Raw genomic sequence first — 13,135 nt, 5'->3', positions numbered from 1 at the left:
ATCAAGCAATTCCAGGCAGGGTTACTGGGTGCTTTGGATGCCAGCAGGGGGAGCTCTAACTCTGGAAACCTGTCAGTGGTCACGGAAAGCTATTTACTGGGTCTAGACCTTTCCATGTACTGTTGTTCAGCACTCCTGTGACTTCGGTCACAGAGGTCAGTAACAAGATGCACAGGTAATGTCACTGAACCAGAAACAGGTTTCCCTTCTCATGGTCCCTGGATGAGGAAAATAGTTAATACCTTTATAGAAACAGAGCTGACTCCTTGGCAGAGTAAGAGGCATTTTAGGAGCTGGTGACCAAAGTCTTCCAAAGACAGCAAAGAAAAAGCCTCTTCTTCCTTCTTTTTCCTTCCCTCTGCCCCAGGCACAGCTGTTTCTCTGTCAGGTACTTGGGTCTGATCCGACAGGTAGAAAATCCATTTAGCAGGGGGGAGCCATCCCAGCTTGTGCAAGCTGCCTGTGGTTGGGATGAACTAGATTTCTCCATGCCATCAATCAGCTCTGGGTCACTGCTGGGTCCCTGCTGCTCTCACTTTGGGTTCCTAGGAAGGAGGAACAAAACCCTTAAGCTGTAACTGTATCAGGGCCAAGAGACTCCACCTCTTATGTCTTCTGTACTTGGTGCAGAAGGTTCTCTTGGTGCAGAGAGGAAGAAAGCCCCACAAAACTCAGACACATAGTATAAAAACCATTCCAGCCCATGAAATATCTGAGAAGCTGTATGGCTCAGAGCAACATTTCCCCCCCCCCCCCCCCCATGGAAACTTTTACAAGTCCTAGGAATTCTATAGTTCAAATGAATAGTAAAAAAAAAAACAACCCACTGAATTTGCTTGAATCCAGCCTTTCCATGATTTATCTGACCGTGAAATACCTTTTCCTCTCCAGAGAGTACCTACATCCCAGGCCCTTGTGTTCTGTGGAGCACACTTTGAAAAATGCTGAGTACGGATTAAAAAGCAAAATTCTAGGGGTGAAGAAACATGTATTCTGCAGATTGGCTCTAAATCTAACTGTTGCTATTATTTTTGACCAGTCACCTAGCCCCTCTGGTCCTTAGTTTTCTCTTCTGCAGAGTGACCATTCCTCCAATTCTACAACCTGTGTAGCTCTCCGCTGGAGGCATTCAGAGTTCCTAAAACTTGTGCTTCTGAACATGGAAATTGATTGCACATTTATGTTGAAAGGAAGTTGTGGACTTTTGTTTATGAACAGACAAAATCATACGGCAAGAGGATATTCCTCTTTCTTTGTGTTTGGTTTATAAACCATGCCAATCCTATGGCTTCTTCTATCTGTCCGCTTTGTTTACTCCATAGAACAATTGTACACTCTTTGCTTTACATGTGTAAGACTGCAAGGGTTGTGTTTTAATTTATGTAATGAGTGGATTTTACTTTTTTGAGGACATTTATCCAGAATTTTAACAGGGATTCCATGAATCGCAAGGATTTGCAGGCTCCTCTGAGCATGATCCAGAGCACCTGCCCGTGGTAGTTAGGGACCGACATTAATGAAATGGTGCAGGTTGGAAGGCATACACCTGAAGGTCTATTTCTAAGTAGCTGTAAGGGACGATGGTTAGCATGATTGTGTCCTCTGTGTTAAAAGGACCTTTCTGCTCATTCCCCAAACCCTTGCCTCTCCTTCACTTGAGAGTGGGAATGGTATTACCTTGAATGCTGTTCCTTGGGGATGTTGATCCAGGTGTATCAGAAAGAAGGGAAATGGAGTTTTGCAGTATGAAGTTACTGGACATCCATCTTGCCCATCCACATGTGCTTGTTCAACAGTGTTGAACAAATCCAACAAGTATTGATAAAGCGCCTACTATGTGCCAGGTGCTTATTCCCATTAAGTGAGAAGTCCTCTCTTCCAAGCTCTGACTCAAATTCTGGCTCCTCTCTGGACACATCCCTGATATTTCCAGCTTTCACAGAATATCTGCCAAATGCTAAACTCTTCTAGTTAGGGGGGGTGGTCACACAGTTTAGCACTCATTATATTTGCCTTGTTGCTGTGGATTCATATGAATCCCTAACTAGGCAGTAAGCTTCACGAGAGCAGGGGCTGCATCCCAACACTCTTTTCCTTGCGTGTGGAGCCTCCATAAATACAATTCACCAAATCATAGCAAATCACAACAGAATCTGGGGAATCCCTCTGACGACAGTTCTCTGCACCTCAGACTAATAAGCCAGTGATATCTGGTGTGCAGTACGTGCTCATAACTATCTGTTATGTCTATTGTCTGTTTCAGTTGGTTTCTCTTTCAGAATTACAGGGTCTGATTTGGAGTTGCTTCTATTTGTTATTGATAATGTTGTGCATTAAGACTTGTTAAACTCCGCAGAATTCAGTGCCTTTCTGAGTGGTCTCAATTCATCTGCAAAGGCAACTTCCACTGATGTGGCCTTTTCCCTTTTCTGTTTCACTAGTTTGTGGCTAATTATGAGGGTTTCAGTCAGTTCACCGTAGCCACAGATGGGCACCAGCACCCCAGGTGGCCCAGAAGAGGATCTGTGGGGCTGTGGCGGCTCGGCTCCTTCAGAGAGACCCACAGGGAAATGAGTGATGTGGTTGTGGTTTTGTGTCTCTGTCCCTCTCACACCTCTCCTCCCGGCATCCTCATATCTGCCTCTGGAGCCTCTACCTCTGCCTGTCCTGGAGGCCAGCTTAGGTGTTCCCTGCTACAGGGTTACTGCCTACGTAAGGTGGGAGCTGGTAAGTGTTCCCAGTGGGACCCCTCCCCAGCGTGTACTTGCATGAAAAATTGATCTTGGATATCCAAAAGTCCTTCACAAAGCTTAACTCGACTGGTCTTTCCCAGTTCTCCCAAATTGTAACCTCACACGTTTTTACAGTCAACAAAACGCTTTCGTGCACGGTGTCAGCTGAGCTGCTGCATCACCAGGTGAGGTCAGGGGAAGTGGTGGGGAAGCCAAGGACAGGTGACCTGGGCAGAGTGTGGAAGAGGTAGCAGGGCCAGAACCGGGTTTTTCTGAGCCCTCCTCCCCCCGCCTATGTTTTGCCTTGTATCATGGTTATTGACAGATCCATCCCTCATTCTCATAGCCTGTAATGGGGTGTAGTAGATGCGTGTTCAGTCTGAACACCTGGGACTAAGAGTAGGTCTGCCCCTCACAAGCAAGTGGACAATGGTGACAATGACAGCAGCTCCCCTGTATTCGGTACTTTCTAGGTATGAGGAATCACATGCGTATTATCTCATTGTCTTAATCAGTTTGGGCCGCTAATACCAGAGACGAAATGGTTTCTAAGCAGCAAACATTTATTTCTCACAGTTCTGGAGGCTGGGAAGTCTGAGATCAAGGTATTAGCAGATTCGGTTTCCGGTGAGAGCCCGCTTCCTGGTTCATAGATGGCCATTTCCTCTCTGTGTCCTCACCTGGTGGGAGGGGCAAGTGAGCCCTCTGGGGTCTCTAATAAGGGCACAGTCCCTTTCATGAGAGCTCCTAATCACTTCCCAAAGGCCCCACTTCCACATACCATCACACTGGGGGTTAGGTTTTAACTGGTGAATTTTGGGGGACACCAACACTCAGTCTGTAGCACTCAGGTAATACTCCTGACAGCCCCAGAGGCATGTCTGTTACCCTGTTCTATAAAGGAGCTTAGAGCAGGGTTTCACGTCACTAATGGATGCTGCTTGCAAGAAAAGCCATGTTTTGTCTGCTTTTAGCTTGTGATTATCCAGTTCCTTCATTGGTCGTTGAGAGGTTTAAACAAGATAAACAAGTGTCTAGCATGGTGCCAGCCAGACTGACCCGTGGTGAGCTCACAAGAAACACTAGGTCTTTCTGCCCTTTCCCTTGAGCCTAGGGACTTAATCATGCTCCCCACCCCCCCGCCGCCCCCTGCCATGTAGATATCCCTGCAGTATAGTGCTTTGCATAAGTTGGTTCTCAGTAAATGTTCATTGAGTTAATTGGAAATCAAAGCTGAGAGTGAGGAAATCAGTTTGCTTTCCTAAGCAGGTGGAGGAAATAAATGAAGCAGCCACACTACGGAGGCTGATGGTATCTGTGTTGGAGCACAGTGACCCCAGAGTTGTGGCTTTGTCCCTAACCACTGGTTCCTGGTTCTTTGCCCATCGCTCTGGCTGTCCTTTCTTAGTCTCCTTGGTAGGCTTTTGGTTCACCTTCATCTTCCTGTATCTGACGGTTCTGTCTATGCTCATAACTCACAAATCCCTTTCACAGCACCGACCTCCTTCCTGCAGGCGCGTTTATATCAACACCTCCTCAGCCTAGAGCCCCACACCTCATACATAGCATATCCGGTATTGAGTTCATTATTCCCTCATCCCGCTTAGCTGCTTTTCATTTTAAGCTCATTTGAATCATTTCAAGTAACGATGGTTTTATTGTAAGGATACACATGTGAGAGAACCTGTTAAAGCTGAAAAAACAAAAAACGAAGCCAGGCCCCAGGGGAAGAGAAACCAGAGTGGATCAGGAAAAGGGGGACCCCAGAGCAGCTCTTGGAACATTAACAGTAGGACTTAGCATGCTTTCAGTCTGGTTGCCATTGCTAACCTTATTCAGCTATCCTCCGGACTCTGCCCTACTTTGTACTTGTTACTGCGTGGCTGGTCCACTCTACAGACTGTGTGGCTTTTTTTTTTTTAAACCTCATAGCCTCTGTTAACTTTCCTCTTCCTCATCTTGCCCATAGTGTCTGCTTCTGCATAACCCTGGCTTGCCTTGTCCCCTCACTCCAGCTCATGGAGTCTCTGTGCATTCTGCCAGCTTTAGCTCCCACTGAATGCTACCACTGGATCCCCCTGAATCATGCTCTCAGTATTTTTGCAGTTCAAACTTGAGAGAATCTGACTGCCAGGCACATCTTTTCTTGTCAGGCCACCTTGCTAGCTGTTGACCAGCATATGGATTGTCTATCATTGGGTCAGATCCAATCCAGTCAGCTCTGGCCAAGGGTGGGACCTCGGGGCTGTGTTTCTCCCAGTGTGTTTCTACAACCCAAATGTCCTATGTTCAGTGAAAAAGTCAGTTGTAAAGGATTGCATATTGCATGATTCCACTTATGTGAAATGTCCAGAATAGGCAAATCTATAGAAACAGACCAGAGATTAGTAGTTGCCTAGGGCTGGGGGTAGGGGCAGGAAATTGGAGGATGATGGCTAAGGAGTGTGGTGTTTCTTTTGGGGTCATGAAAATGTTCTAAAATCAATTGTGGTGATGGTTGCAAAATTCCATGAACATGCTAAAAGACATTGAAGTGTACACTTGAAGTGGATGAATTGTATGGTAAGTGAATTATATCTGAATAAAGGAGTTTTAAAATAAGAGTGTTTGGTAGGGCAGTTTTCCATAGAAGGGGCTGAGGACTAGGCAGATACTATATCCTCCTTAATTGTTTATCTTAATAAGTGCCTCCGCTTTTTACCCGTTTTGCCAAATCTTAACTCTGAAATTCATCCTGACATCCCCACCTCTTTCAATTTAATGATTACCTACTTCTCCGATGCCAACACTGATGAGTGCGGTAGTTGGGCCTCAGTCTGGGTCAGGTGCCCATCCTCTGTGCTCCAAAAGCATCTCATGCTTGGGCATCTCATTTATTATTCCATATTATAATTGAGACCCTGCTAGCAAGTCTCTGAGGGCCTTTCATTTCCATTCCTATCATTCTACCTGATGATCTAGGTACCTATGAAATTTTATGTGGATGGGATGGGTGGATGGGTTGGAATGAAGGGATGAATGAAAGGAAAGGGCCATTGTCTCTACCCATGACTACAGCCTGCTTTTAGAAATCTTATCAATTCCCTAAAATATGTGTGCCAATGGGAGAATGAATGAGGAATAGGTAGATCAGTATAGCTCCACCGTTGTGATCTACAGAAGAATCCAAAACACAAATGATGTTAATGTGGTTTAGTCTGTTACTGTTGGAGTAGTTATCTGGGGCAACTGACAAACTTCCAAGGACTCAGTTTCCACTCACTGTGATTTGAGTTGAGTTTCCGGCGTGCCCTGTGGTTTGATATGCTCCTTGGGGTAAGGGCAGACTCAGTGCTAACAACACATTATAGACCCGATGTTTCCAGTCATTTCTTTTCCCTGCCAAGCCCCTTGACTGAAAGATCTGGGGCATGGTGGAAAGGCAGGAGAGGGAAGAGAGGAATGGACTTCTCAGAGAACAACAATTGATTTGAAATACGAAACATCTTATTGATAAAAGCAAAGCCTAGACGGAAGGAAGCGGTTTGATATAGCACACTATCTGAAAAAAATCATGTGCATCTGTTTAGCACAATATACAACATAATGACAGCAATCTTCCCTGTTTGTATCTATTCATCTGATTATACAGAGTAACAATTCTTTTAGTTACACATTTATTTACCCAGGGATTTTTTTAATGGATAATAAGTTAGTAAATCAGATAGCATGTGTTCTGGATAATACTTTAGTAAACTGTCTACCACACAAGACAGTTGCAATTCACATTTTATATAACATCCAGTGTTCCATTAATACACATAGCACAATGTGAGGCTATGAGCAGCTCTTCAAGAAGGACAAAGCAGATTTTAATGATTATTTAATATTGTTTGATCTAGACACATATTATGTTGAAAAGCTACAGACTTCAATCCTGCAATGCACCGCAGATGTGATGAGAAATGCGGACGTATTTGAAGCAGAAGCCAGTGGCCTCCTTTTGATGCAGTTGCCGTGGTTGTTGGTACTCAAGTTCCCTGTCTTTGACTCAACAATTACATGATGAGCTTTTTCTAACTGGTGAAAATGCAAACTTGAACCCCAAAATGCATATATTCCTTCATGGCAAGATAATGAGCACTAAAGAAGAGAGGATCGTGTTTAACTTAAGTCATTGAAATATGATAATAAAAATATAAATAATTCTCTCTTTCTGAAGTGAACACAGAAGTCAACACAATTTCTGTTCCTTTCCAGAATGTTGAGTGGAATGGGAAATCTTACTGTTTAAGACTTGAATGGAAGATGGGAAAAGGGCCCTGCTAGGAAAAGGGCTCGCTGCCCCCCCTCCCCCGGGGTTGGGCTGCCAAGAAAACACAGCTGTTGCCCTTGCAAGGCCTACATGTAAGGATGACCTCTGACTTACCCAACAGTATCTACTTCCTGTGTGCCTCATCACAAAGGTCATGGGGCTTCTCAAGGTTATTAAAATGAGATCTGTTGTGGTCTTAATGCCACATTGTATATCTTATTTTAAAGAAAATCCATTGGGTCAGATTCCCATTGCACCCCAGTATCACCGGAAGGGGATACCGGAACCGTTATTATTCAGCAAGTCATTGAACAGGGAGCATTTGCAGGCATTCTCTGGGCTGTTCTGAGGCATTTCCTAAAGGGAGAAGAGTCTACATGTTAGATCTGATCAGATATAGACAACAGCAAGACCTTTCTGTTCCTCCCATGGGGAGGCATGTGACAGTATTATTGGATATGGACTCGTTGCTCCAAAATGTGACACTCACACTTGGCTTGTTCTTGCACAATCCCACCAGACAAGCTCCTTAGCCAGGGACTCCACAGCTTCGAGAAGGCAATTCCTTGGGACAGGATGAAAAGACATTGGATATTTGAGCTACTTTCTTGAAATAATTTAGCAAAATCACATTTGTTTTAGAGTATTAAACAAATTGAAGATATATGGGGGGAATTTGGCATTAATAGTATCTACTGTTTACCAAGCATTTTCCACATATTTTCTTATCTAATAGTCACAGTGGCCCTCGGAAGTAGGTATTATCACCTTCTTTTTCCAGACAAGGAAACAAGATTCAAATTTGTACAGTCAGGGGCAGTGCCAGTCTCTGAAGCCAGCACTAGCTGCCTCCAAAGCCTATGTAGTTTCTCTGTGCTTCAAGCCTCGATGCAGAGTAGTGTTCTCTGTGAGTTAAAAATGCACCATTGCCCCTGTTCCACCTAGAGATTCTGAAGAAATTGGTCTGGACTGGGGCCAGGGCATCGGCATTTTTAAGAAACCCATCCAGTGATTCTACTAAGCAGCTAGGGTTAAGAACCACTGGGTTACAGCATACCACCCACAAAATCACAACCCCCCCTATAAGTTACATATATTCACCTGAACTATGTAAGGTCACAATTGACTAATATCATGCCATTTGTATTGGGGGACAGATAAGAAAAAGTGGATGCCCTTGAACACATTTATCAATCCTTTCTATAAACTCCTCATGCATTAGGCATTTCATAGGGAGATTTTGGATTGTATGGGCCTCTTTTTTTTTTTTTATTCCAATTCAGCAAGCGTCTTAATATGTTTTAAATAAGCTCATTGAGCTATGTTCTAGTAGTGGCTGTATTGTACCAAATCCATTCAAGAAACTCAAGAAAGGAAATGATCAAATGAAACTGTATCTTTGACCACAGGGTCAAAAAATTGGGTTAAAGTTTAAAATGTAGAGATTTCCGATTGTTAATTTCTTTTCTTCATTTTCATGATCTCAAAACTCTTATTTGACTGGATCTTTGTTTTAATAACTAGAATCTAGCTGTTCGCCTGGCAAGCTATTCTGGTGCTCCAGACGTCCATTCTGTGGATGAGACATGGTAAAACCTAAATGCTATTAAACGTGGATTTGCATTTGAATCATAACTAACTTCTTTTTGTTGGGTTTTTTTTTTTTTTTTTTTGGTGCCATGAGTATTTTCTTTTAACACGTTAATACCATTACTTTCCCCAAGGCCATGAGGGCTATTTCTAAGGCACAAAAATTCTCCACAAAAAAACCCCAAACCAAAAAACAACCCACTCATAATCTAAGAGTTAAATGATGTAAGCAATATGGTTGTGGTTAGAAATATTAATGCTTATTGAGGAAATGCTCCAAAATGTTAATAATGACCGTCCTTGTTGATTAGAGGTACATGTAAAAAAAAAATCCAAACTAAACCCAAACACAAACATTTTTTAGATTTTTAAAACTGTTTATATTTGTAGTCCTATTTATCATTTTCTTGGAAGACAATGGCTCTGGGTCATTTTCAGGAGTCTTTTTTTTTTCCCCTTTCCTTTCTTCCTTTTCTTTCTTTCTTTCTTTTTCTTTTTAAAATTGCATCTTAGTTCAATGACTTGCTCTAATAAAAGCCTTTTATTTTAAACATATGGGAGTAGAGATTAAAAACACTGGCATTTTTCCTGAAAATCTTCTAAAATGAACAAAATATGCTTCCAAAGCTTTCTCAGACTTGAATTTCTTTGAACTACTCTGTTTCAGTATACATACATACACATAGATAGATAGATATGTATATATGTATATTACCTGATTCTGATTCCAGATTTCACTGAAGAAATAAAAGCAAAGCATTATGTATGGTTTAACAAGAAAGAAGATAAGCAAAAATAAGGGGGCTTAATTCCCACAAAAAGCTTTTAACATCACACTATATCAGGATTAAGAAAACAGATACTGTAGCCAGAATGACGGTAGTTGATCCTGGTCACATGACCTGAGCAAGCCACTTTACCTCATTTGCCTCAATTTTTTCATCTGCCAGATGGGATTCATATTTGGTAACTTCCCAATGGGGTTGTTGTGAGGACTAAAGAAGTTAATATATGAAAAGTGCTTAGAATACTACCTAGCACGTGGTAAGTTCTCAATATGATACTTTTGATAGATATCATGATAGATATTTTTGTTATTTTAAATGGAATAGATACTTAGATCAATGGCAGAGCTAGTTAAATTATACAAAGTCTAATGTTGATGGCCTATGTTTTAAAAAAGATTTTCATTCTTAATTGAATGTTCCTAAGCAAGGAGAGGGCTCACAGGAGGCAGGTAGTGGGAAGCGGAGAGCCGCTCACTGTTTCCTCTCCTTGCTTCTGGGCAATGCAAAAACTTCAGTTGTTTTGTTTTTATCCCTAGATGCTGCCCTGGGAACTTCAGTAGATACTGGAGACAAGTTCAGAGTTATATCCTGATGGTCAGCAGTTTATATTCCTGACCAGGGCCATAGGCTAAGAGTTTAGCAGGAAACCATACTCTGAGCCTAGACTTGGACAACACAAAGACCTTTTACTTGGGGTACAGAAGGGTTGTAGCACATTTTCTTCCCTTCTTCCCCCACCTCCTCCTTTCTCCCCTCTTTCCTTCCTTCTCCTTTCTTTCTCATTCTCTTTTATTTTTTAAATTCATTATTTTTTTTTTTTTTTAGCATTTCAGTTATTTTTAGTTAAAGAAAAACAGCTGCTTCCAAGGATGACAAAGTGAATTGAAAGTCAGAAGGAAGCAGGGTGTGGACTGCTCAAAGCTCTTGCTCCAAAATCTAGAGGTGAGAAGTCCCTCCCAAGAACTCAAGGGTGATTGGCCAGCGGAGGGATGACTTTGATGACTTTGGTCACTGGATTGGTCTAAATAGGCTCTAAGGTGATGTCCACCTGCCAGTTGGTTGACACTATTAACATTATTAGTCTTGGGGGTATTAAATAAAGGAATGATGCAAGGAGCCAAGAGAGTGGATTCAGTTAGATTCTGAATCACAATCAGGGAATAGTCTTAATCTGGTGCAACCATAATTTCATTTTTCTTGGAGCTAATTTGAAGGAAGGTGAGGTCATTCTGGGGGTTGATTTCACGCATGGCACTCCAGGCCTTCAACAGGAAGTTGTGCATGAGTTTGGCATGCTGTGTAGTGGTGGACTTGTCTGTGCTGCTCTTGATGGGAATGCTTTCTGTGTTCACCATGATGATTCCCTGTACTCCCTTCTGTCTCTGAAGTGGCTTCAGTGTCTCCTCCACCTTGCCATCTCTGACCGATCGGGTAGCTCTGTGTCACCAGCACTCAGTCCATCATTCTCTCTTTTTTTTTTTTTAAAGATTTTATTTATTTATTCATGAGAGACAGAGAGAGAGAGAGGCAGAGGGAAAAGCAGGCTCCCCACAGAGCAGGGAGCCCAATGTGGGACTCAATCCCAGGACTCTGGGATCATGACCTGAGCTGAAGGCAGACACTTAACCGACTGAGCCACCCAGGCACCCATCATTCTCTTTCTTTAAAAAAATTATCTATTCTAAAAAAAAAATCCCTTTATGTCCCTGTTTGATCAATAAAAAGCAATGAATAAAAATGGAATGTTAACTAAAAAGTTAATTCTATTGCTAATGTAGCAAATAGCATACACTGCTTGTTCAGTGTTGGTATTCTGTGCATGTATACTAGTATTGTTGGGTCTCCCTGGGAGATGAACCCCCAAACATGCATAAACATAGAGTTCATCCCCCCTTTCCTTTTCCTCCTCCTCATCCTCAGGAATCCTCCCTTCAGCCTGCTGGGGGTAAGGGGTGTTGAGGGAGAAGTTGCTAGCTCTTTTGCCTAGGATTTCTCACCTTGCTCCAGCTTGGAGGGCCCCTTAGAGCCCCTGGACTCTGAAGGAATGCATTTCTTAAATCTCTATGAGCTTTTACTTAACTACTGCATTCGATTACAACATTCTTTCCAGCAGCATTAAATATTAGAATAAAAATGATTTTCAAAAATACTCTTCATGTCTTCTTTTATAACTTGGACCACATTTTGAGTGCATGCAGCTAACTACAAGGCATTCTTTCCTTGGCTATAAGTTCAGATGTCTTGTCTTCATTATGGAACAGTCCCACACAAGCCCCAAATTGCTCATATTTCACTTTTATGTCTTTCGATTCACTTAGTATATTATTCTTAAATCATCTATTAAAATTCTTGACTAAGTTTCCTTTAATTTTTGCCTCTACTCTTTGATATCCCCTCTGCCCTAAAGCTTATACCTATTTTCTCCTTAAAGAAACACAGTAGGCCTAAATGATCTTGTTTTTGCGTATTTTCCTCCCATGATAGGTTGTCCTTTTAGTGATTACCAGTCCTGGGCTTGCCACCTACCTTAGGATAGATAAACTTAAATATCATTGCCTATGTTTGGTTGAGGACCAGTAAATCTGATTAGTCACAGTTAAGTCATCAGACCAGGAACCAAGAAAAAGGACTTAAAAATGATGCATGAAGCCATCTTTTATTAGAATATAGGTTTTTGGGGTCTGGATGGATCTCAGAAATAAATGAGGTATGTCAGACATTTTCTAGATGAAGAAACCAAAGACCTAGAAGGTTACTTTATTGATCAGGTGCCACACAAATAGTGGTAAAGTTAGAACTAAAGTCTAAGCATCCTGACACCTCCTAGCATAGCACTTTCATTCATCATTCATTCATTCATTCATTATCTTCTTTCCTTCCTTCCATATTTATTCATGCCTCCTGTGTACATGTTTCATAATAAACAAGGGACCAGTAGTGATTTATCTTTGGAATTAAAAACCTGGACAAACATATGATCTGACAAGTAGGAGAGTACTAAATAGACACATAGAAATAAGAACAACTCTGGAAAATTTGATTAGTGTGGTCCCTGCCAGTATAATGTAATGTTTTGTTATAACACATACTGCAACACTCTTACTGTAATACTATAGAACCTTGATCTAGAACAAGGCAAAAAGAACGAAAGGACAATAAGAAAGTACACATACACTTTCAAACCCGTACACAGAGATGGAGCTGCCTCAGATGTAATTCAGCAGACAATTAGTACACTGACATTTTGGCAAAATTTCCAGGCATTTCCATAAATCCTTTTTAGATTCTTTTTCCCTCCACCTCAGCAAGACGGTCACATTTTTCTGGGCCTCAGACAAACAATAGCCTCCAAATGATATTTAAGAACAACCCCCTAGCATGACAACGGAGGCTCAACCCATCTCGGAAAAAGGAAGGTCACCATATGCCCTGTGCTCTTTGTGCATGGCCTCGCTGCCATTTTACAGCTGCCTTAGCCTTTGTATTTTACTTTGGGAGACAAGGGCTCAACTAAAATGCATAAAGGGGATTTAGGATTAAGCATCATCTTCTGTCTCTCTAACCTGTAACATCTTTCATCCTAACAAAGGTGGGAGGAGCTGAAGAGAGAGCTGGGGCTAACAGGAGGAGAGCGAGGAGGAAACCAGCAGACAATGGGGGGGCAGGGGAGAGAGCCATCTTTTCTAAACTTGCTGTCCCTCTCACCCTCATTTTTTCTTCATCATACAGAA

Source organism: Phoca vitulina, unplaced genomic scaffold, assembly GCF_004348235.1.
Source record: "Phoca vitulina isolate PV1807 unplaced genomic scaffold, GSC_HSeal_1.0 scaffold1, whole genome shotgun sequence".
In the NCBI taxonomy this organism is placed as follows: Eukaryota; Metazoa; Chordata; class Mammalia; order Carnivora; family Phocidae; genus Phoca; species Phoca vitulina.
Note: the sequence above shows the minus strand (reverse complement) of the source record.